Source organism: Eriocheir sinensis, chromosome 3, assembly GCF_024679095.1.
Source record: "Eriocheir sinensis breed Jianghai 21 chromosome 3, ASM2467909v1, whole genome shotgun sequence".
NCBI lineage: Eukaryota > Metazoa > Arthropoda > Malacostraca > Decapoda > Varunidae > Eriocheir > Eriocheir sinensis.
The window spans coordinates 28,242,380-28,267,671 of NC_066511.1; the positions used below are offsets into that span (position 1 = coordinate 28,242,380).

Here is a 25,292-nt window from a genome sequence, read left to right on the forward strand (position 1 = left end):
TCGTCATAAAAATAATATTCCAATGCCTTCCCAAGTCGCCCTTCCTCTTCCTCCTCCTTTCTCTCTCCAAGGCACACCCAGTACCACATTCCCTCTGGTCATTTCTCGTCTCCCCCATTACATCTTAATCCCTGAATCCAGTCATCTGAAGCTTATTTCCACCTTTCCCCTCACAGACACATCTCTCTGATTTAACAAACCGTATCTTCTTGCGTCCTCCTCCACCTTTTTGTTGTACATTTTTTTATTCTCTTTCTTTTCTTCCTCATGCTCATATTCTTCCTCAGAACATGATCCTCTTTTCAGATTTGTCTATTTTACAACCAATATCTCCTTACCTCTGTCTCTCTTATTTTCATTTTTTGGTACCCTTCTTGTATTACTCGGACAGGTGCCTTTGCCCCCCTTTATTTTTGTTCTTTTGTCTTGTCTGCTTTTCCGCCGTTTCTAGGAACTACCGTCGCTTGATAACTATTTTCCCTAGCTTTTGTATTCCATTAGGAGTATTTTTTTTTTTTTTTTTTTTTTGCTTAATTTTTTTTTTTTTTTTTTGGGGGGGGGCTACGGCAATGGAAAAGAGGAATCAACTAAGGTTATTGAAGCTCAACTCGCATGACTCCACTTTCATCATTCCCGGCACATCATAAAACAGCATTTTTCCATAGCAATGCCACAAAAAAAGCAAATATATTCCAATCCTGTTGTTTTATCTGCGCTAGCATCATAAAAATTCAAAGTAAAACTACATAAATGTTTGATTAATAAAAAAAAATCAATACAGAATCACCTAAAGACTTTTAATTTTTACTTATACTAATGGAGTACAAAATCCAAGGATGAAATTAAAGCAATGACCTGAATGGGAAATGAGGTTAAATAAACGAGCGCCAGTCAAACGATGATGATTTTAAATATTAAGTTAATCCACTGAATCCTTGAAATTACTCTTTGAAGGGTAAATACATTATAGAAAATCATTTAAAGCATACCAAGAACAACCGATTATATTACCCTGTCAGTGTGAGTTTAGGGATAATGAGATGTTGATAAAAGTATATATTTAAAACAACATACAATTTCAATTATTTCTGCTCGGTTACTATTTTGCTACGTAGCCTCGCGATGATATACTGAGTAGCTTAATTTTAATCTCATTCTCTACCATCTACAATTTACGCTGATATCACTTTCCTCTCCCTTTTCCTTTTCGACCAAACCACCGCCACCTTCCCACTCTTCCCTCCTTCCACCTCATCTACTTCTATGGCTTTACTCTCTCTCTCTCTCTCTCTCTCTCTCTCTCTCTCTCTCTCTCTCTCTCTCTCTCTCTCTCTCTCTCTCTCTCTCTCTCTCTCTCTCTCTCTCTCTCTCCCCTGCTGTTTCCTAGACCACTACCAGCACGACTCTCCCACTTTTCCATCATTCCATCCTTTCAACTTCCATTGGCTAAAACTCTCTCTCTCTCTCTCTCTCTCTCTCTCTCTCTCTCTCTCTCTCTCTCTCTCTCTCTCTCTCTCTCTCTCTCTCTCTCTCTCTCTCTCTCTCTCTCTCTCTCTCTCTCTCTCTCTCTCTGCCTCTGATCTTACACCTCTTTCCCATCCCCTTCCCCAATCCCATCATTTTCTTTCCCTCTGTTCCTAGATCCCCCGATTTACCAGCCCCTTCCCCTTTCCCTCTTTCAAGTCCATTATCTCTTGCCCTCCTTCTCCAGACATTAAACCTTATCCTCCTTCCCTTCCCTGCACTAACATACTTCTCCCATTCTTTCCTACCTATTTTCATCCTCTCCCATATCCTCCACTCGCTTTTTCCTATACTATCTCTATTTTTCTTTCCTAATCCACACTATTTTTGCTCTGTCTCTTCCTTATTCTTCCCTTTCTCCTTTCTCCTCGTCCTCCTCCACTGTACAATCCCAGTTCTCGTCATGCTATTCTGTTACAGTTCTCTCTCTCTCTCTCTCTCTCTCTCTCTCTCTCTCTCTCTCTCTCTCTCTCTCTCTCTCTCTCTCTCTCTCTCTCTCTCTCTCTCTCTCAAGCCGCGACTCTTTCCTTTCTTCCTTTTCCCAGCACAATCTCCTTCGGCAATAAACGAGAGTGAGGCAACAAAGCAATACGATAGAGCGCGGTAATGCCGTCGGATTAGGAATGTTTGTCGGATGTCCCTGCGATGCTCATAAGAAAGAAGGCAGTTGTAAAAGTTTCCTATTGACGACAACAAAAGCAGAGATCATTACGACACTTACGTACACATATGCATTTCATACGTCCTTTCAAATCAAACTCAAACTTTCAAATTCAACTTAGCTCAGGTAGCCTTCCTTTCAGAATACACAAAATCTTGCAGCGGCTGAATTTCAAGAGTCATTAGTCCGTTCCACTTACGTAGCTCCTCGCTTTTCTTCAGAGTTATGTTTCGAAATAACAAATCAGGACGCATACATTTCACGCAACTCAACTCGGTCGGCGCATCTCCCTTTGAGAATACGACTTTGAAATAAAAAACGCATCCTACAATGCTCACGCAACTTATGACGTCAGTTAAACTTCATTCCACGTTATTCTCTTGAAACACAACACCCCTTCAACACAACTCCCTTTCAACACATCTCCCTTTCAACACAACTCCCTTTCAACACGACTATCTTACAAAACAACTCCCTTTCAACACAACTCCCTTTCAACACGACTATCTTACAAAACAACTCCCTTTCAACAAAACTCCCTTTCAACAAAACTCCTTTTCAACACAACTCCCTTTCAACACAACTCCCTTTCAACACGACTATCTTACAAAACAACTCCCTTTCAACACAACTCCCTTTCAACACAACTACCTTACAAAACAACTACCTTTTCATACAACTACCTTTCAACACAAGTCCCTTTAAACACAATGCCCTTAAAATGCAGCTCCACAACGCCCTTTAAATGCCCTTTTTTTTTTAAACACGACACCGTGAAAGAAATGTTTTGAGCCCTGAAGGCACGAAGGGAAAGCTCCTTACCGACCAAGAGTACGTTTTCTTATTTTCCGCAGCTTACAATGATACTTCGAGTTTGCTATATTACCTTTTCCACGTCAAAATAAATATATACACGCACTCCCGCAAATGACATCCAAAGTGCGGCGGTCACTCAGTGGAAACGTTGAAGAATTGGGAAATATCACCGCAGTATCCCCTTTAAAGAGAATTACGATGCCGTTTCAAGGACACATGCACATTGCCACACATTACGGAAACACGAAAACTCCACCAAGACCACCACCACCACCACCACCACCTCCTTCTCCGTCCCCCCACCCACCCCATTTTGAGCCGTCAGGTAAGCCAAGTCAGGCAGGTGGAGAGTTACTTGTAATTTGTGGATTAAAAAGAATGGGAATCCCCCTGGCGGTGGTGCTTAGCTAAATGGGTTGCAGTATTTTTCCGTCTTATATTTCGTTCCTGAGGCTGTTAAGACCGTGGTGGCGGTGGTGGTGGTTGCGGCGGTGGCGGCGAGGATGATGGTGGTGGTAGCGGTGGTGGTGGTTTCGACGGCGGCGGTGAGGATGGTGGTGGTGGTGGTGGTGGTGGTGGTAGTGGTGGTGGTAAGCTGCCTTTCTAATGTAATCATATTTCTCTCTCTCTCTCTCTCTCTCTCTCTCTCTCTCTCTCTCTCTCTCTCTCTCTCTCTCTCTCTCTCTCTCTCTCTCTCTCTCTCTCTCTCTCTCTCGTGGAAATATAACAAACGAAGAGAACGGCGGAGGAAAAGAGTGGAAGGAACGAGAGGAGAGAGAAAATAAGCCAAATGGAGAATAATAAGCAAGAATGAAAAGTAAAGTGTGTGTGTGTGTGTGTGTGTGTGTGTGTGTGTGTGTGTGTGTGTGTGTGTGTGTGTGTGTGTGTGTGTGTGTGTGTGTGTGTGTTCACTTCTCACCTTTCCAAACTATAACAAAATGTGGATAATAAGGGGACGAGGCAATGACTGGAAAGAAGAAGAGAAGTGTGGGAGCTTTGCTAGGGGCCCCATCCGTCATCATCATCATCATCATTGGCCTCATCACCATTCTAATCAACAGCTTTACGGCTACATAGAGTGAGACAATGGTTGGGGTGAGGAAGACAATGGCCGGGGAATGTTAGGTAAGTTTAAAGTCGCGTTCATCATCATCACCATCATTATCGGCTTTTCCTCCACTTCCTCCTCATTATCAGCCTCATCATCATTACCATAGTCATCAGCCTCTTACTTCTCCTCCTCCTCCTCTTCCTCCTCCTCCTCTTTACCATAATCAGCTTCATCATCATCATCATCATCATTATCCTCACTCGCATTATTATCCCGCTCCGACTCTTCCTCCACAGCCTCCTCCCCTATTATCATTTCCATCATCTCCGTCATCATTAGCCTCTTTTTAGGTCACCATCGTTAGGACAGAAGTCATTGCCGCCCTCTTTATTCTCGTTTATCCACTTACCCTCCACCCACCCACCCACACACCCACCCTTCCCATTACCCTTCCTCCTCCTGCTGTGAAAAAAAATGGAGGCAAATATTACTTTTCAATATATATAGGACAACAAATTATGATTCCCGGTATAGTGATAGCGTTTATTTAACACGTGACCGATCAAGAGGTGCCACGCTTTTCATGATAAAATACATTACCCTTAAACTGTCCATGCGTGTGCCTAATTCGAGGAACAGTATTTTTGATGCCATTGAATTAAATTGGAAACGACCATGATTGTATTAAATAACTTGTTTTCATATTTCGGGATGGGAAAATGTCATCATGTGTCGATATTGGAGCATCAAAACAGCATTAGAAATATATTTGATCTTTTCTGTGGTCTTTTTCCGTCATTTATATAGGTTCAGCGGGTAGAGGGGATTATTCACTACTTTGCAGTCGATCAATGGCCAATCTAGTGTATCGCAACTAACTAACGGGGACCATACACTCGGCGCCGCATTGCTTCACTCACTCGCCATCTGCATTCCTGACGGTCCCCCTAAGCAAGCTATCATAAATAAATATAAAATATACATACATACATATATATATATATATATATATATATATATATATATATATATATATATATATATATATATATATATATATATATATATATATATATATATATACATACATATATATATATATATATATATATGGTAGGCAACGTAGGGAAATAAAATGTATGTTCTCAGGGCCAACTTATTCATTTCAGGCTCGCTACTGATAACGGTGCGTCGTGTGTCTCTTCCTTGCAGCCGCGAGGGGGAAGAAATGAAATCTTGCTTCTTTGCTTGTTGCTACTGGTGCACGCGTCCCTTAATTAAGCCGCAGGAACAAAGAAACAAAAAAGGATCTACGTACACACACACGAACATAGACACAAACAGACAGACAGGTAGACAAGGCAGACACAGATAGGCAGATAGGTAGACAAGGCGCACACGCACACACACACACACACACACACACACACACACACACACACACACACACACACACACACACACACATAAACGACCTAGACGTGGATTGAACTGAACCGGCACGCGAAGGGATTACACACAGGAAGGTTAGAAAAAAAGGCTTACGATTATTATATTTCTCTTTTTATGCGTTTGATGTCGATTCAGAAACTTTATGGATTGTGGCTTAAAATCTATCCCGCGAGAACTTCAAACTGAAACCCGTTAGAGTAATATTGATTGGAACGTGTGGCACAGAATGAGTGAATGTTCTCTCTCTCTCTCTCTCTCTCTCTCTCTCTCTCTCTCTCTCTCTCTCTCTCTCTCTCTCTCTCTCTCTCTCTTAAACAGCATGCAATATATATATATATATATATATATATATATATATATATATATATATATATATATATAAATATATATAGATAGATAGATAGATAGATAGATAGATAGATAGATAGATAGATAGATAGATAGATAGATAGATAGATAGATAGATAGATAGATATATATATATATATATAGAGAGAGAGAGAGAGAGAGAGAGAGAGAGAGAGAGAGAGAGAGAGACACACACACACACACACACACACACACACACACACACACACACACACAGAATGACAAATAGACAGGCACAGACAGACAGAAAGGCACAGACAGACAGAAAGGCACAGACAGACAGACAGACAGGCACAGACAGACACACAGGCACAGACAGACACACAGGCACAGACAGAGGCAGAGAGACAGAGAGATGGAAAACATGCCATATGAAGGATGAGAGGGAAGAGGCAGTGAGGATGTGAGAAGCAGGAGTGATAGATAGGATGTCATACGAAGACGAGGATATAGAGAAAAGACACGATACATGAAGGATATGGGGAGGTGAAGGGGAGGCCGTTAGGGAACTGGATTGGGTGGAGGGAACGTTATAGGAGGGAGAGGACGGGAGGAAGAGAGGCGACAAATGAAGGATATGAAACCTGCGAGAGACGAAGGTGAAGGGTGATGAAGAGGTGAAAGGCGAGGGTTCAGGGGAAAGTGTGGAAAATGAATTGTACTCGGAAGGGCGAGGCGAGGCGAGAGAGAAAGTGTGCTGCGTGGAAGGAGGAGGGATGGCAGAAGGAAAGGTGAGGAAACAAAGACTAAAGATGCACAAACCGGAGCAAGAATGTAAGATGAATGTGAAGAAAAAAGGTGATTTTATCTTTTCGTTATTCAAAAGTATGACAGGAAGGAATACTTTGAGCATCGTAGTTTTCTATCTGTTCATAGAAAACGTATTATCAATGTTCATTTCTTCATTTTTTTGTAATGTTATAACTTTTGTGCTCTGCCCAGTTGATTTTTTCCCTTCTTATTCATGTGACTCATTACATAATATTTCCTATTTTTTTACATTAGTTTTTAAAGACCAGTGCGTGCGTGCGTGCGTGCGTGCGTGCGTGCGCGCATGTGTGTGTGTGTGTGTGTGTGTGTGTGTGTGTGTGTGTGTGTGTACACCACTCTTTTATGTAAGTCATGTTGCTGAGGTGACGCCAGCTTGTAATCGTCTTCAAGGAGATTTTAAGGCATTGAACACTTAAACAAAGGAATATCACAGTCGAGTTCGCCTCACGTTAGGTTTCAGAAATCTAGAGTGGATAAAAGGTGAGCGGGAGAGCACAGAACGAAAAATCGAGAATGGATAAAGAAGAAAGCTGAAAAATAGAGGGCGGGGAGCCAGAAAAGTGAGGGAGGCCGCGGAAGGATCAAATGGCGGCCACACAGCGGGCGCAGGTAAAAGAAAAAGAATAGGAAAGTGGGGAGAATGTGACAAGAGTGGCCGAATAAAACGGAGGAGAAGACCCGCAAGGAGAGGCGATGGCGCTAACGCGAAATAAATGGAGGACACGGCGAGGAAGGGAGAGGAAAAAAAAATAAGAAATGGTAGTATGATTCTCGAGGGAGGGAAAGGTTGCGTGCGAGGCGCGTGGGAGGAAGTTTTCGGCACTAAAATAAATATCAGAGGGAAAAAAATATAATACATGAGAGGGAAAGAAAGAGAGTGGGGGTGAGGAGAGAGAAAAAGAGAAAGAGAAAAATCATATCATATCCTCATCATCGCTATTATCATCATTATCGTCACCATCCGCTTATGTGTCTGAAAACAAAGAAAGCGACGAGAAAATATAAAAAAGAAAGAAGAGAAGCGACAAGTATTTAAGGTAACGTATGTGTCCCTTCCCGCTTAATGCCCCTTCTCTACCCCACCAATAACCCTTCCTCCCCACCTCACCCTACCATTACCTACAACAACCCCCTCCCTCCTCCCCATACCCTTTCTCACAACACCAAGAACGCCATCCCTCGCACCAAGACAAATCTACTCAATACCCATTTGGAGGGATCACGGCCAATCCTTTTCCTCGGTGGCGGAGGGTGGAAGAAATCCCTGGCTTGAAATCAGGTCGCTATTGGGGGTCGGGATATGAGGTAAAAATGACGTTGGAAAGGGAGTGTGTGATTCATTACCAGGGATTTTGTTCGTTTCGCGGCCAAGACCGAGAAGGAGAGAATATATCACAAGCGCTCGCTCCCCTTCCTTGCCTGTCTTCGTCCCCGTCTTACGAATGTTACAAGACGTGATGCTAGAGTGAGTGAGTGAGTGAGTGAGCAAGTGAGTGTGTGAGTTAGTAGGGAGAGGGAGGGAAATAGAGAGTAAGTGACGAAGTATGTGAAGGAGGGGGGGGGAGACAGTAAAGGCGTGAGAGAGTTAGTGAATTGGTGCCTGTGCGAGTAAGTTAGGTAGTTAGTGAGTAATTTTGGGTATGTGCAGGGCCGAGTGGGTGTATCAACGACTGACAGACTGACCGACTGACTGACTGGCTGACTAAAGGACTAACTGACTGACTGGCTTGGTTAGTAAATGAGTTAGGCAGTGGATGGGATGCTTTCAAGTGCCCTGAGAGGAAAAAGACACAGAAAATAGAAAGTAAACGAAAAGAAATGCACCCACACACCACAATACACATAACCATACCACGACATCCCGAACCAAACCGAGCAAAATCTAAACCACATGAAACACAGCCCACCCTCACCTAGAGAAGCCACGCCGCGCACCCTATCATCACGCCTCGCCAAAGCGCACCTAAGTACGATAGCTCACGGATCTCGACGCCCCGCCAAGCCGCCGCCGGTAATGAAGACTTATTCCCCGTGCAAATAAGCTTCTCTCATAAACAAGAGTAATGTCTGGCGAGGGTGCGATACTCTGCCTCACCACACCAAGCCACCCACCCGGGACCCCAAAACACTCACCCACACACCCAAGCCCCTTCAAGGCAGTCTCCCTTCCGTCCTCCCTCCCTCCCTTCTTTCCCTCCTCCCCCCGCTCTCCGTATCCTCTAACGCCACTTGGTAAAAAGTGTATAAATGAAGTAGAGAAAAGTATGAATAACTAATGACTCCCACGAGGCGATAAAGATTAAATAAGTTACACGTGACCATAAAAGTGAGAGGCATGTGTGTGTGTGTGTGTGTGTGTGTGTGTGTGTGTGTGTGTGTGTGTGTGTGTGTGTGTGTGTGTGTGTGTGTGTGTGTGTGTGTGTGTGTTGTTTGTATGTGTGTATGCCTATGTATTTGTTTTGTTTTTTTCTGTGAGAGCGCGCAGGAGCAGTTCACATAATTAAGTTTTGCTTTAGGTCTAAGCGAAAAATAAAACCTTTGCCTAAAAAGGAAAAAACAAGAAGAACACTAACAATACCGTCCACACCACTACGGCCGGTTTCAACATCAGTCATTCAAGAAAATTATACTTCATTTGCGCCTTTCCGACTCTGGCAATAAATCTGAAGGGGATTATCAGCTCGCGGAAGAGAATGAGGAGGAGGAGGAGGATTGGAAACACCAACATAATGCTGAAAGTCTCATTTGCTAATTTATCCCTCTTCTCTTCCTCCTTCATTTTTTTCTTTTTTTATATTTTCTGTACTTTTTATATCGTATCGTTGTCTTTTTTTTTCTGTTTCAGTACGTTCTTACTACAACTCCTACTACTATCATTAAAACAACGACAACCAATATAAGTTGCGGTAAGGTTAGGGGCATACCCTATAGCAGCAGGTGGCCAAGGTGCCCATGCCCGTGCTCCGTCGCATTAGCCTACGAGTCTGTGGTTAGTAGGTAGGTACCCATTACCCAGGGACAAAGGACTAGTGTGAAATCCTGGTTACCACAGAATAGATTTGGCACGATTCCGGGCAGAAATATAAAGATCATGGTTAGCAGGAGTGCGAAGGCTCTGGTACCTTTTGTGAACTGCCTCTCTATCTTTGATAGCACGAGAACAAGCGTGATTAAACCAAGGCTTTTTAGCATGAGGAGTAGAAAAAGTACGTGGAATGTGCACTTCCATTTCAGAGACAATCACCTCTGTGATGCACTGGGCACACACAGAGGGGTCTGTCTCCTGGAAGCAGTAATCATTCCACAGGAATCAGAAAAGTATGTCCTCAGGTCGTCCCACCGAGCGGAAGCAAAATGCCAGGAGCATCGCATCCTCGGTGGGTCTAGAGCAGTGTTTCTTAAACAATAAATGTTTATATTTTGCTTACATAATTTCCACAACATTTGGTGCTACAAAAATAGAATTTATGACGTTTTTGGGAAAATGACTGAAATCGATATTCCACGGACCCCTGGGAACACTGGTCTAGGGTGGCGCTAGGTCAGGATACAGATATAAGGTAGTGATCGGAGGAGTCCAACGGAGAGAACAGTTTGACAGAGTAAGAAGAAGGGTTAGAGGTAAGGATGAGGTCTAGTATGTTGGGCCTGTCTCCAAGACGGTCGGGAATACGTGTAGGGTGCTGAACCAACTGCTCTAGATCGTTGACGAGAACAGAGTTGTAGGCTTGTTCACCAGGCTGGTCAGTGAAAGAGGATGAAACCCAAAGCTAGTGGTGAACATTGAAATCTCCATCCAGCGAAGGGAGAGTGGGTCAAGATGTGCTCCACTTTAGAGTTCAAGTAGTCAAAGAATTTTACATAGTTAGTAGAGTTAGGTGAGAGATAAACAGAACAGATGTATTGAGTAATAGAATGACACTGAAGTCTTAGCCAGATGATGGAAAATTCTGACGAGTCAAGGTCGTGGGCACGAGAGCAAGTGATGTCGTTGCGCACGTAGGCGCAATAAATATATATATATATATATATATATATATATATATATATATATATATATATATATATATATATATATATATATATATATATATATATATATATATATATATATATATATATATATATATATATATAATCATTACCACTATTATCATTATTTATATTTTTATGATTTACTATAGTCATATTTCTGTTCATCCTCTTTCTCCTCCTTTACTCACCTCGTTATTCTCCACACTTCTATCCTCTTCCTCATCTTCTCATTATCTTCACGCTCCTCGCCCATCTATTTTCATCACAATTAACTCGTGAAGGAAAAATTGAGAGAGAAACGAGGAACGATTCACAAATTTCGATGTCATATTTCTCGAAGACCGAATTTGCAGTCAAGGCCAGTAAAAAGTGAGCTGAAACGTATGCATGGGAGCGAAAGGCTTATACGGGCGAAGTAATTATGTCTGCACCCAAGGGAGCACAGGAGCGGGTGGCGGAGGGGGGAGGGATGTGATGCAAGAACGGTCGGAAGCTTAATGAAAGAGGCCGCCGGTCAGATTAAAAGTGAACATACTTTGGCAGACCAGACATGCAGAACTGATAGGGGCATGTGTGTGTGTGTGTGTGTGTGTGTGTGTGTGTGTGTGTGTGTGTGTGTGTGTGTGTGTGTGTGTGTGTGTGTGTGTGTGTGTGTGTGTGTGTGTATGTAATGGATGCATACATAAATGAAAGACAAGTTGATAAAAAATAAAATTAGTCTGGTTTCGGCCTGATACGAGCAAATAAATATCATTCATCAAGGAAGATCGCTGATAATAAAATAAAAGATTAAACAAATAAACTCAGAGGAGAGAAAGTGGATCAGTCCCAATTTTTAAGACAGAAATCGTTGAAAACATACGACCTGAGGAGCAGCCTGGAAGGAGGAAAGGAAAGAGGAGGAAAGTGAGAGAGATTACTTGAGGTGAAGTCGGATGAAAATTTAATACCTTGGAAGAGAAGGTAATGGAGGGAGACAGCGGAGGCGGCGGAGGAAATGTAATATGCTTTGCATCTTTTTTTCGGGAAATTTAGATGACGTTCCTACTAATAAATTTGAAGAGAGGGAGGGAAGGACGGTGGAGAATGCTGAACTGGATAAGAGGACGACACGGAAGCTTGAAAAAAAATATAACGATATGTAACAAGTTTTGTCAGTTAAAGATAATGAATGTGTGTGTGTGTGTGTGTGTGTGTGTGTGTGTGTGTGTGTGTGTGTGTGTGTGTGTGTGTGTGTGTGTGTGTGTGTGTGTGTGTGTGTGCGCGTGCGTGCCTGCCTACTGCCACTATGGGCCTTAAAAGACTCCTCAAAGCTACATGGCCATTAATTTTCATATCTACGACAAACAGGTTACAAAAATGGATCCAATTCCCAGGGTTTAGGTCCATGATGTTTATCTAATAACACCAAAAAGAAATAAGAATTTCAGAGCTTCCGTCGTGCACTGGATTGCAGCGCCTAAATGGGTATGTTAGTACCTGCTTCACAACACACAAAAGGCTACATCGTCCCTCCCTGGCGCGTTGGTGGGGTAATATGCGCCAAAGAAAAATCTTGAGCGCAGCGTCTGGTGAGTAAGGAGAATGTTATTGCCAGTATTTTGGCCTCGCCGATCGGTTTCAACCCAACAAAATAAATAGGTAAATAATTTGAAGTTTTATAGCAAAGTAGAGTGTGATATTACCTCCGACTACGACTCCAAAATTCCTCTTCTTCATTGAGTTTATTTTATTTTATTTTTTTACTTTATATGTAAATTCTACGGTGTCGGAGCCAGATTTCGCACGCCGGGCTTCTCGTCAAAGAACACATCCACACGCCCACTCTGTTGGTGACGCACAAAATATATTACTTCTGTTTCCACACCACTAGCAAACCACACTGTCATAATCATCCAACATACATTTACCCTACGAGGAAGCACCACACATTCACAATAAAACAAAACCAACACATTAAAAAACCAACACACAAAAGCCAACACAATTTAAGTTTCCACCCACTCACCCAAACACGGTCACAAAAAAATAAACTTGTGTGGGGAGCTTATCACCCTCGTGAACCCAAAGTTGTCCCGCCCCAATAATCCGGGCGGCTACATTCCTCTTCCCTACTGTCCCGCGCCGCTCGCTGCCCCGCGCCACGCGACGCCAAACGAAGATAAATTCCCGCAACAAGAAAAAGGCGGTGCAGCGAAGAAAAAGACGTAAAACCAGCACCGAAAAAGAATGGAAGAAAGGTCACTAAATTATTAACAGGAACAAGCTAGTAAATCATAACAAACCCGCAAAAAACGTCTACAAAGTTTTATATCCACTACAACTGAAAATAAAGAGGCACTCATGAGCTGACAAAGTATATTCAAGATTATATGCACAAAAAAGGCAAGTGTCCCCCTTCTCCTCCTCCTCCTCAGGGGACAAAGGCTTCCTACCATCTGTCTCTGACTCCTACACGGCCCTGCCCATAAGAGGCCATCCGTCTTGATCCGCCACCCAGGGAAAGTACCCACAAGGAAATCAGGGAAGGGATGAGAAAAATTAGGTGGAAAGAGGAGGGGAGCCAGGAGGAGGGGACAAAGGGCCAGTCTTACAGTCCAGTACAGCACGTTTGTAAGCTCCCCAACCAAACACAAAACAAGACGAAAATTCCTTGTACAGTGTTTTTTTTCACATTTGTTACCTTTTTCTATGCCCTTGAACTGACTCCTCTGATGTAAAAAAAAAAAAAAAAAAAAAAAAAAAACCCGCTATACAAGGAATTTTCCTGTTTTGTGTTTGGTTGGGGAGCTTACAAACGTGCTGTACTGGACTGTAAGACTGGCCCAAAGAAACAGCGTGAGGAAGATGAGGTAGGTGGAGGAAGAGAATCAGGAGAAGGGCGATCACGGGGACAGGAAAAGAGTGGGGAAGCCGGGATCAGTAAGAAGGAAAGATCAGAGGTAAGGATAATCACGGGGACATTAACAAAGAGAAAGGCAGAACACGTGATGGAATATCAGTGAAAATATTCTTCTTCTTCTTCTTCAGAGGAGGAGAATAGGAAAAGAAAGAAGGAAGAGGTGGTGAAGAAGTTTATGGGAACTCACAAAGAAAAGTAAAGTAGCAGCTATGAGAAACTGATGGTGCCGTAAAGTTTGAGGTAGTTATATTAATACGGGAAACGAATTGTAACGGAAAAGAGGTGGTGGCGTAAAGTTTGAGGGAATCCAAAGAAAAATAAGCCAAGAAAAGGCTGCGAAGGGAAAGTCGGGATATTTCTAGAGAAACTAATAAAAATTGTAAGGAAAGCCAAGGAGATAGAATGTCACGGCCAAGGTGTTTACGAGCTCAACGGCGAGGCAACACGGATGTGAAGGTGAACGAGGATAACCAAGGACATGGTGTGGAGTTCATGGGAAGAAAACGAAAGGAATGAGGTAAAGGAGGAGGAGGAGGAAGAGGAGGAGAAGGAGGAGGAGGAGGAGGAGGAGGAGGAAGAGGAGGAGGAGGATAAATGGAATACTTAGAATATAATAAGTGTTTTCGATGTTTTCCTTTACAAGTAAAAAAAAATGTTGAGAATAAAGAAAATGCATGAGAAATTAAGAATGAATGATTGCATTAATTCCAGAAATCAAATTTAATTTAAGAGAACAAATCATTTATTTCACCGGCTTTTTTTCTTTCGTGTGTGTGGAAACGTAGATGGGTATATGAAGCATGCCCCAAAATTAAGGTAGAAATGATAGAATAAAACAAAAAAAAGTCGTAATAATCAAGAGCAGCAAGGAACGAAAACCTGAGTGAATCATATTTGTATATCTTTTTAAATTATGCGTCTGGTGCATAAGATATAACTACACGCTTCTAAGATATAACTACACGCCACCTGGTATCTCCTGGCAACCCTTCTCTCTATATATAAACACACACACACACACACACACACACACACAGGTATAGTGACAGAGGCGTTACGAACACGACTTAATTTTGAATACTGAATCCTTCTAGTCTTCCTTGTCTAAGTACTCTCTCTCTCTCTCTCTCTCTCTCTGTATCTATGTAACATATCATTGTTTCCCTTCTTCCCAGCAATCAGTAACACCTATATCCCTTCAAGTCACTAACATGGAGGCAATTCAAAGGGTGCACGAATTAACTCTAGGTTGCGAGAGAGAGAGAGAGAGAGAGAGAGAGAGAGAGAGAGAGAGAGAGAGAGAGAGAGAGAGAGAGAGAGAGAGAGAGAGAGAGAGAGAGAGAGAGAGTGTATGATACACAGACATACATAGACAGACAAGCAGGCCGACAGACAGTTAATCAGACTGGCAAACATATACACTCCTACCCGTATATCCACAGAACTATATAGGACATAGCGGCGGAGATCGAATGAAAGAAGGGAAAAAAAGAATGCGTAAAAACAACTGAATGCAAATAAATAACATGGAAGATTCAGGACATCTCAAAATATCTTATGATTCAAAATAAAATATATACGTAAAAAAGTGACTCAATTCCGTGTTTCTGTAGACAAACGGCAAAACGCTACACTCGATGAATTACTGATGCGGGCGGAGTGCTACTGTTTGTATTGTATTATATAAACAAATTTACCGCAGAAATAATTTAATCTGTGACAAAGTTGGTATTCCGAGATTATTTAAACCCATTTGTTGTGTTGAAATGCTAATGCCCCACCTCCGCCGGAGTCGTCTGAACTGCATTTCCTCCTGGATATACAATACCTTCACTCATGTATTTTTAGCAGTAGAGGATGGATCTATTTACTATTAGGTATTCTTTAGTCCTGCATTTTTTTTCTGATATATACGTCTCTTATCACTTGCAGCCACCCAATTCAACTCATCTATTTTACGCAGTAGAGGATATATATGAATTATTGAGTATTACTTTTTCCTGGATTTTATTTTTTACGTGCCCGTGTCTCTCATCACTTGCAGCCACCCAATGCAAAACAATTCAAAAGCTGAGCACGATCCTGAGCTGAGAGCTCTTTTAATCTTATGTGTGCCGTTATGAGTAGATCGTCCTCTATAAGCTTCAAACATGACACACAATCCAATAAGTCTCAGGTATTACAAGTCATATCACGAGGTATTATGAAAGTGATCTGCAAAAATACGACTGAAGTTTTTTGGCTTTCCTTCTGATCTTATTGAGCGTTGGCATTTGCGTTTCAACATTAAATATGTGCGTGTGTGAGTGTAAGTGTGTGTGTGTGTGTGTGTGTGTGTGTGTGTGTGTGTGTGTGTGTGTGTGTGTGTGTGTGTGTGTGTGTGTGTAAATTAAATTGCGTCTGTAGGGTAAGTAAACTGGACATATAGTTACCAGTTAGTCAATGTCACAGAACAGTGGGATGAGCCCGGCGTTCACTGCTGCGTGTGTGCGTGATGTGCGGCGCGGGGACACACAGGCTGAGTCATCGCTAAACTTTACTGATTTATTTAGCGTGACGAGCATTACGAAGGTCCGCCTCGGTAACTGTGCGGAACTATACGATACTGTCCTTGTTGCAGCAATGACTCGAAAAGCACGCACACGGAATGAGAACACTTGCTCCTAATCTCGAAGTTATATGAGTAATTGTCATTTGTTGAAGCATGATGTAAATAAAGAATAAACTAATACTGCAGTTGATTATTCACTTACTGACACTGCATGGCTGCCTCTCATTCAGCTGTAGTCGTGACCAGACAGTACTATCACTTAAAAAAATAATATACAGTGCCACAGCATCAGCAGGGTCACGTGGCACTAGCGCACCTTCATCCACACACACCTGGTGGCCTGTTCACCGCATCACCAAGATAAGTCGCTCAAATTGACGCCAACATTTGACGCTAATTTGCCTAATGAAACATCAACTTCAAAGGCCAGGGGTAAAGCACTTCCAAGATCCTTGTATTCAGGAGCATCATTTCTAGCACCTCTTTTTTTTCTACTCACACTCCCTGGCACACTAACTCAACTTTTTTCTTCACCATGGCGCTACCACCAGAGGAGTCATCATCATCAAGGCTCTGAATAAGGAGCTCACTTCTTCAGTTAAGAGGCTCCACACGGGCTTAATGCGCCTTGTCTCGTCACCTTAAACCTGCGTGACCAAACGATAAGGGCGGGGAGGAGGGGCGGGGCAGGGCGGGGGTTGCTGCTCCTCGGGGGTTGATGGGAGGGAAATTTCGGGGTCCTCGAGATCCAAATCCGACACCTGCTCTATTAACTCCAGGTCGACGAGTTCGGAGTCATAGAGTTCAGGATCCGATAATTCCGAATGCAAGGACTCGACGGCCGAAAAGTCTGCCGATTCCGAATACTCCAGCTCGGGATCATAGAGTTCAGGGTCAGACAGGTCGAAACTTTCCTCCTCAGGACTGGTTATTTCAAGCACTGGCGGGTCGCTGTACTCGACTGTGTCCGATTCCGGCATTTCAATGTCCTGGGAATCAGAGTCTGTTATTTCAAGGGAGGAGAGCTGTGAGTACGACATTTCTGCGTCCACTGAGACACATGCAGCGTCACAACACTATACGTTCTGGAAAGGAAGAGAGGAACGAGTGGTCACGTAACAGCTAGCACCGTGCGTAACAGTCTTTCACAACACTGCTGATGGGGCGGGTGCATGCCCTCGCTTCCTAATTCATAAGCCCCAAGTAGTACTCATGTTAGGGTCTAAACACTGCCCCGAAAAACTGACCTGAGGCAGACAGATGGTGTATGCTATAAGACAATCATCTTTTATACTGGCTGTATCTTCCCTGACACGAGTACTAATAAAAACGGTGCTTATGAATTGGCAAACACACTATATCAACAAGAAGGAAGGCAACATGTACACCACTGGGAGGGGGTTTAGGGCATGGCATGATACGAGGTGGTTATCACAAAATGACAAAGGTGTCGATGTATCACATTGGGTCCAATGGCAAACGACAAAAAGAAATACAAACGATTGTAAATAAAATAATAAACTTTCCTTCTGTGCCCTAACATATTAAATCCTTCAGGTCGATCCCATAAATTTTCCTAGGATAAATAAAACTCAACACAGTTATCGTAAACTTATCTAGCCTGCTGACACGTGAATGCCCTCCATGCTAAAACTCACAATAACAACATCGGTGCAAGATGAACCGTATATCAACCCAATAAATACCTTTCAGTGCTCTGTCACCCCCCAAATGTTTATACTTCCACCAAGAGCTATTTCTCCCCAAAAGAGTTTCCCCTGACAAGTGCTGTGACGAAGACGTACACGAGAGGGTCATCTCCCCATGATGCAAGCAATAACACCTGATTAATACCTAATGACTGCAAATTGTGAGGTAGCAAGAGTGTGAGGAGGCCGTCTATCCACTTCCATTTCACCAAACGTCCTTAACTAATGTCACCACTTATTGCAGGGGAAGGGACGTCTGGGTACATGATTGCATTCGAAAGCGACCATTACGATCAGGGCATGACAACCATAGTGGAGAACGATTGGGGCACTTCCTCTGGGACCCAATTTGCCGCCACAATGTTCAGGCTTTGCTAGCAGGAAGCCATTTACTCTCTTGCTCTCAGAACCTCTCGTCTCGGATGCCTCAGATAAAAGCCGATCCAATGACGCTAAACGAAGGAAGGAGCCCCTAAGCATCACAAATACGCATCACACACAGACGCACAAACTCTCTCTCTCTCTCTCTCTCTCTCTCTCTCTCTCTCTCTCTCTCTCTCTCTCTCTCTCTCTCTCTCTCTCTCTCTCTCTCTCTCTCTCTCTCTCTCTCTCTCTCTCTCTCTCTCTCTCGTGAATGGTACAAGAAGTAAAACTATCCGTCTTAAACAGTTTTGGCCATCCACCAGGGGTTTCGATTGTTAGTGGAAGGGTTGTAATGGGATTTGTCTCTTGGCGGCAGACTTTGGCACGGTGGAAATTGGACCACAGTCAGGACTTGCCAGAAGCTGAATTTCCCGTGTGAATAAAATTAATTACTTCAGGGAGAGCGAGCGAGGAAGTGAGCGTGCTCCGTTATTGCACATGGAGATCCTGGCAGTTATGGGACTATGGAAAACGTTTTAGTTAAAGTTATAAAATAGAAATAACAATACTGGTGATGATGATGATGATGGTGATTATAATAACAACAATAATAATAACAATGACAATGATAATAATAATGATAATAATAATAATAATAATAATAATAATAATAATAATAATAATAATAATAATAATAATAATAATAATAATAATAATAATAATAATAATAATAATAATAATAATAATAATAGTAACAATAAGGAGGAAGAGAAAGGAGGAGATGAAGATGAAAGCTTTTCCTTACAATCTAACCACTCAACCATTATCTTCTACATTTTGAACAGAGCGGGAAACAATATCTACACTCATACACACACACACACACACACACACACACACACACACACACACACACACACACACACACACACACACACACACACACAGAAACACCAAAACAGATAACAGAGCACAGCAGGACCCATGACAGCACAGCACAGCACAGCACGACAATATCCAAACACAAGGCAGGCACACTAAAACTTACATAACACAATACAACACAGGAACCCCCGACCCCCCTCCCCGCAGCCCCACCTCCCCACTTCCTCTCACCACAAACCAAACAAACGGCCGCCGCCATGTCCGCTGCAGCCACCATTTAATGACATTTTCCTGGATTTACCACACCAATTACCCAGCCCCCGTGTGTAGCTGCGGCCGCTATTCACAGTGTCGATAGCAGCGCCTCCCCCGTCCGTCACTCATTATTGACAACGCTACTGCTCACCGACCAATTACATCCGTTTCCATTCCCGTCCCGCCTTTGCCAACGTTCAGACTACAGAGTTGAAATGATTAAAGGCAAAGGGAAGCGGCAATACCACAGGAAGAAACGTGATATTACACTATTAACAACCCTTGGGAGTCACATTTTAGATCCTCTGAATTCAAGGTTGGTAAGTTTGCTCTTGTAACAGCTATCCATGATGTATTCCTTCACTATCCGGGTCTTTTATTTGTTTGCGAGAAACGTTTGTCATCTAAGAGTTAGCTCCCTCCACGCTACGACGCTAAAGCAAGAGCAGTGACGGAAGATTTATAGGAAGGGGTTACCTCCCGGGATGCAAGCCATAACGCAGACTTTGGACAGGTGGTTAAAACGGGAAATATATAGGGAGGCCGTTCATCCGACTCCACTTTCCCCGAAGGTCCCCCAGTTGCGATATTGCACCACAAATATTCAGGCGATGAGAGAATGGGGAGAGACACCCACTTTGATTCTTCTCTTTACGAATTTATGTTACAAGGTCAGTGGATGAGATATTTGCTGCAGGAGTATAATTCATATCACCTTATATCTATTTATTTTGCTGTCTTTCATTTGCTACAGGGTCAGGAATAAAGAGGGTGTGTGGATTGAACGAGACTCATCGATAGTTCCACCTACTGGTCTTCAAATACTGCCACCATTTTACCTCCTCATCTCACTCCTGCCCAGCTCCACCCTACCTTTATTCAACCCACAAACCTAAGCATTATACACTGCCTACTGCTTCCTCATTACAGCACAGCCCCTTCCCTTTATGGCCTCACGAAAACCGAAAACGCTCAGCCCTTACTAAGAGAATAATTTACGTACACGTTCCTCTATGTCAACACTTATTTTGTCCTTTATCTTCATATATAACTCAGGAATTAACCTTCCCTACCATACTCTAAAAACAGGTAGATATGTATATGCAACCACGATTTTCAAGAGGTTAATTGTTAATGAACACTAATGAAAAGACACGCTTGTAGCAACTGTTTTCTTTATCTGTCATTAACACCCAACTACAGCTGTTCCATCACACATATCAGTCTTTCCATATCAATGTAAGAAAAGATAAAAACGAAAAATTAAATAAAATACACCACCGTCTCCTCCCTTACAAACATTCAAAACTCAGCCAAGTGAAAAACACTAATTGCACATAATATGGAAATAACGAAATACACGGAAATGCGAAGAAAAAACGCCACATTAATCCGCGACTTCGGATAATCAATGTACCAATTACGGGCTGGAATCATTAGTGTTCAGTGCCTCGCAACGGAAAAACAAGTGGCATCTGCTTTCTCATTTCTTAGTAATACGCTATTAATTGACGCACACACACACACACACACACACACACACACACACACACACACACACACACACGCCTGGGGACAGCACATGTGCGCACACACACACACACACAATACATGGGAAAAAAAACCGATTTTGCGAACACAAATACAGTCTTTACTATCTCTTGAATTGATACAATATAAAAGTGTGTGTGTGTGTGTGTGTGTGTGTGTGTGTGTGTGTGTGTGTGTGTGTGTGTGTGTGTGTGTGTGTGTGTGTGTGTGTGTGTGTGTGTGTGTGTGTGTGTGTGTGTGTGTGTTCTGAGTGCTTGGCCCAAAACACTCATTAATTGTTCAGTGTTAATTTTAAAAGCCATTTAATTAATATACTGAACAAGTCCCTGTAAAAAGGCATACTAGATAAACTACAGGTAGTCATCAATTATATACACTCCCGCAAATGTGCAAGTTTTAGCTTTTCTTAACACATCGAAGCTGTACAAACACTGCACGTACGAAAACCAAGACAGGGAGAAGGAGTCATCGGGGAGGGAGCTGTTAGAAAAGAAAGAAGAGGAAGACGAGGAGGAGGAGGACGGGAACGAGTAAAAGGAGAAGGAAGAGGAGGCTGACGAAGAGCACTAAGAGGAGAGAGAGGAGTAAAAGTAGAAAATGTAAAAAGGTGAAGAAGTAGGAATAAGAGGAGGAGGAAGAGGGCTTCAAAAACGAAAATCAGAGAAGTAAAAGGCTCTTTGAATATTGGTTACCTGACTCATCCGTTGTTCAAATAATAATCCGTCGCTTTTACACATCTCAGGACAGAACGAGACTGCCGACCGACTGCACTCGACGCCATCCACCACTCGACGCCTCCTTCACTTCGCTCGTAAATCAGTCTCAGCAGAAAAACACAATGAGCCCTCTCCCTGCGGACACCCTGCCCTCCCCTGCACCCTGCCACTGACGACTACAACCCCAGCGTGAATGGAAGAGAGTGAATGAGTGGCTTTGTGAGTGTTTCCTCTGACCAATCTGACCATGACCTCTTCCTCGGGTCTGGCGTATTGAAGAAATATATTTTGTTCGCATTTGATTTTCCTGCACCATTTATTTCCCCCTTCCTTAACCAAATTTTTTTTTTTTTTAATATATATTACATTATATGTTCTGCAGCAAGACTTAATTCTGGTGTGCTCTAGTTCATGAAGTATATATACATTTCCTTTGTCTCTTTCTTCCTCCTCCTTCGCTTTCCAACACTTTCTCGTCAGACCACTTTTATACACTTTTCATTTTTATTTCTCTCCCGGAAACCTTATTAAGATGTACTCCAACTGTCGGAGCTGACGTCTTCCTTTAGTTTCCTTCCTCTTAGTCCTGTCTTTTATATGTTTCAAAGTGAAAAATCTGCTAAACAACCTTTTCTATCAAATATATCACCTGAGAATAAATACCACGCACGTGTTCTCACATACCTACAAACCTGCTTAGGAGCTTAAACAGATAAAAATGATAATAAAGCTGAAACCATATACATTCAAATATATACTAAACCCAAAGAGAGAGAGAGAGAGAGAGAGAGAGAGAGAGAGAGAGAGAGAGAGAGAGAGAGAGAGAGAGAGAGAGAGAGAGAGAGAGAGAGAGAGAGAGAGAGAGAGAGAGATAGAGAGAGAGAGAGAGAGAGAGAGAGAGAGAGAGAGAGAGAGAGAGAGAGAGAGAGAGAGAGAGAGAGAGAGAGAGAGAGAGAGAGAGAGAGAGAGAGAGAGAGAGAGAGAGAGAGAGAGAGAGAGAGAGTTTCATATGTTCACTTCTGCATTTTAATAAATGAACTGACGTGTTACAATAAAAACAAAAAGAAAGGAGCAGAAAAGACTGGCGCGCATATACGAAAATAAAAATAGTTCAGGTTAAAAAATAAACTTAAAACACTTTCTATAAATGGATGAAATAAAAAGGAAAATAAGAGTACAGTACAAACGATATAATACTCTCACTAAAAAAAAAAAAAAACAGAAAACGTTGAGGGAGTAATAAAGAAAATGAATCATTGAGGATAATAGAAAAGCAAACACACACACACACACACACACACACACACACACACACACACACACACACACACACACACACACACACACACACACAGAGAGAGAGAGAGAGAGAGAGAGAGAGAGAGAGAGAGAGAGAGAGAGAGAGAGAGAGAGAGAGAGAGAGAGAGAGAGAGAGAGAGTTTCATATGTTCACTTCTGCATTTTAATAAATGAACTGACGTGTTACAATAAAAACAAAAAGAAAGGAGCAGAAAAGACTGGCGCGCATATACGAAAATAAAAATAGTTCAGGTTAAAAAATAAACTTAAAACACTTTCTATAAATGGATGAAATAAAAAGGAAAATAAGAGTGCAGTACAAACAATATAATACTCTCACTAAAAAAAAAAAAAAAACAGAAAACGTTGAGGGAGTAATAAAGAAAATGAATCATTGAGGATAATAGAAAAGCAAACACACACACACACACACACACACACACACACACACACACACACACACACACACACACACAGGGAGAAAAAGAAGAGAGAGAGAGAGAGAGAGAGAGAGAGAGAGAGAGAGAGAGAGAGAGAGAGAGAGAGAGAGAGAGAGAGAGAGAGAGAGAGAGAGAGAGAGAGATAGAGAGAGAGAGAGAGAGAGAGAGAGAGAGAGAGAGAGAGAGAGAGAGAGAGAGAGAGAGAGAGAGAGAGAGAGAGAGAGAGAGAGAGAGAGAGAGAGAGAGAGAGAGAGAGAGAGAGAGAGAGAGAGAGAGAGAGAGAGAGAGAGAGAGAGAGAGAGAGAGAGAGAGAGAGAGAGAGAGAGAGAGAGAGAGAGTGTGGGTGCTACTCTAAACATGCAAATTTGTAGCTTTACCAGCGGTCTTTTTTTAATTTTCTTGCTTGCTCGTCCAACGCCTGAGCACTGAGCACCAACATTTCCATATCAAATTTCTCTCTACGTCACGGAAGGAAGGAGAGACAGAAAAAGAGAAACACACACACACACACACACAGAGAGAGAGAGAGAGAGAGAGAGAGAGAGAGAGAGAGAGAGAGAGAGAGAGAGAGAGAGAGAGAGAGAGAGAGAGAGAGAGAGCAACAAAGGAATAACGCTCCCATATTTCTCGAGTCAATCGAAACAAAAAGAGGAAAGGACAACAACTGTCTTACAAACATGACAAAAAAATATACGGCAGCTTAAGACAACTCTCTCTCTCTCTCTCTCTCTCTCTCTCTCTCTCTCTCTCTCTCTCTCTCTCTCTCACACACACACACACACACACACACACACACACACACACACACACACACACACACACACACACAAAACTGCCTTGAAGCCTATGCAATGATAAACAATTACATAACAACACAAAAACATCAGGAGTCTGCAAGAGGCCGGTATGCTGCTATATTGTTGCCCACGTAAACCTAATCCCACCTGATCCCACTATCCATAAATTTATCTAACTTCTCTATCATAATGGCACTCACAACATGGCTGCCACGACTGTACTCATCCGATTCTTGCCTGTGTCTTTGTTAAATCTGAACGTATCCAACTTTAAACCCATTGCTACGTCTACTCTGTGTGTGTGTGTGTGTGTGTGTGTGTGTGTGTGTGCGCGCGCGTGTGTGTAACCCCAGAAGCCCTTGTATTGAGAGGACTAGGTGGAACGACTAACAAAGCCTGCCAGTATACCTCATCAAATTCTTATGCTCAACTTGTACCTCGCCCGTAAAAAAAGGCACACACAAAAGCAGGGCAATAAGGGAACAGAGAGAGAGAGAGAGAGAGAGAGAGAGAGAGAGAGAGAGAGAGAGAGAGAGAGAGAGAGAGAGAGAGAGAGAGAGAGAGAGAGAGAGAGAGAGAGAGAGAGGGAGAGAGAGAGGGGGGGGGCAATGAGCGAATGAGTGATTGTATAAGTGAGAGAGGGTAGAGAAAGGAAAGATGAAGAAGGAGAAAGAGGGAGATGTGAGGAGAAAGAGAAAAATTAAAGTGAAGATGAATATGAAAGATGGATAAAATTAGGAAGGGAATTCACAGAGAGAGAGAGAGAGAGAGAGAGAGAGAGAGAGAGAGAGAGAGAGAGAGAGAGAGAGAGAGAGAGAGAGAGAGAGAGAGAGAGAGAGAGAGAGAGAGAGAGAGAGAGAGAGAGAGAGAGAGAGAGAGGTTTTGTTTTTTTTGGTATATGTGTGTTTGTGTCCCTGTGGTGTGGATTGAAGATATTTTCAGCCTTAAAAGAACCAATGATTTGAAGAAAATCAATATGCACGACCAATAACAATAATAATAATAATAATAATAATAATAATAATAATAATAATAATAATAATAATAATAATAATAATAATAATAATAATAATAATAATAAAAAAAATAATAATAATAATAATGATAATAATAATAATAATAATAATAATAATTAAGATCACCCA

The 25,292-nt window shown here is 42.3% G+C and overlaps 1 protein-coding gene across 2 annotated transcripts in view; it reads right to left on the reverse strand.

Annotated features, from left to right (window-relative positions):
• Window positions 1-25,292, reverse strand: part of LOC127007473 (histone-lysine N-methyltransferase 2B-like) — an 86,871-nt gene that overhangs the window by 27,451 nt on the left and 34,128 nt on the right. The window contains exon 2 of one of the 2 annotated variants that reach the window (XM_050878546.1): window positions 16,335-17,217. The exons of the other annotated variant lie outside the window; for it this stretch is intronic. The gene's annotated coding sequence lies outside the window, so the exon portion shown is untranslated. The remainder of the gene's footprint in view (window positions 1-16,334; window positions 17,218-25,292) is intronic. 2 annotated transcript variants of the gene reach the window in all.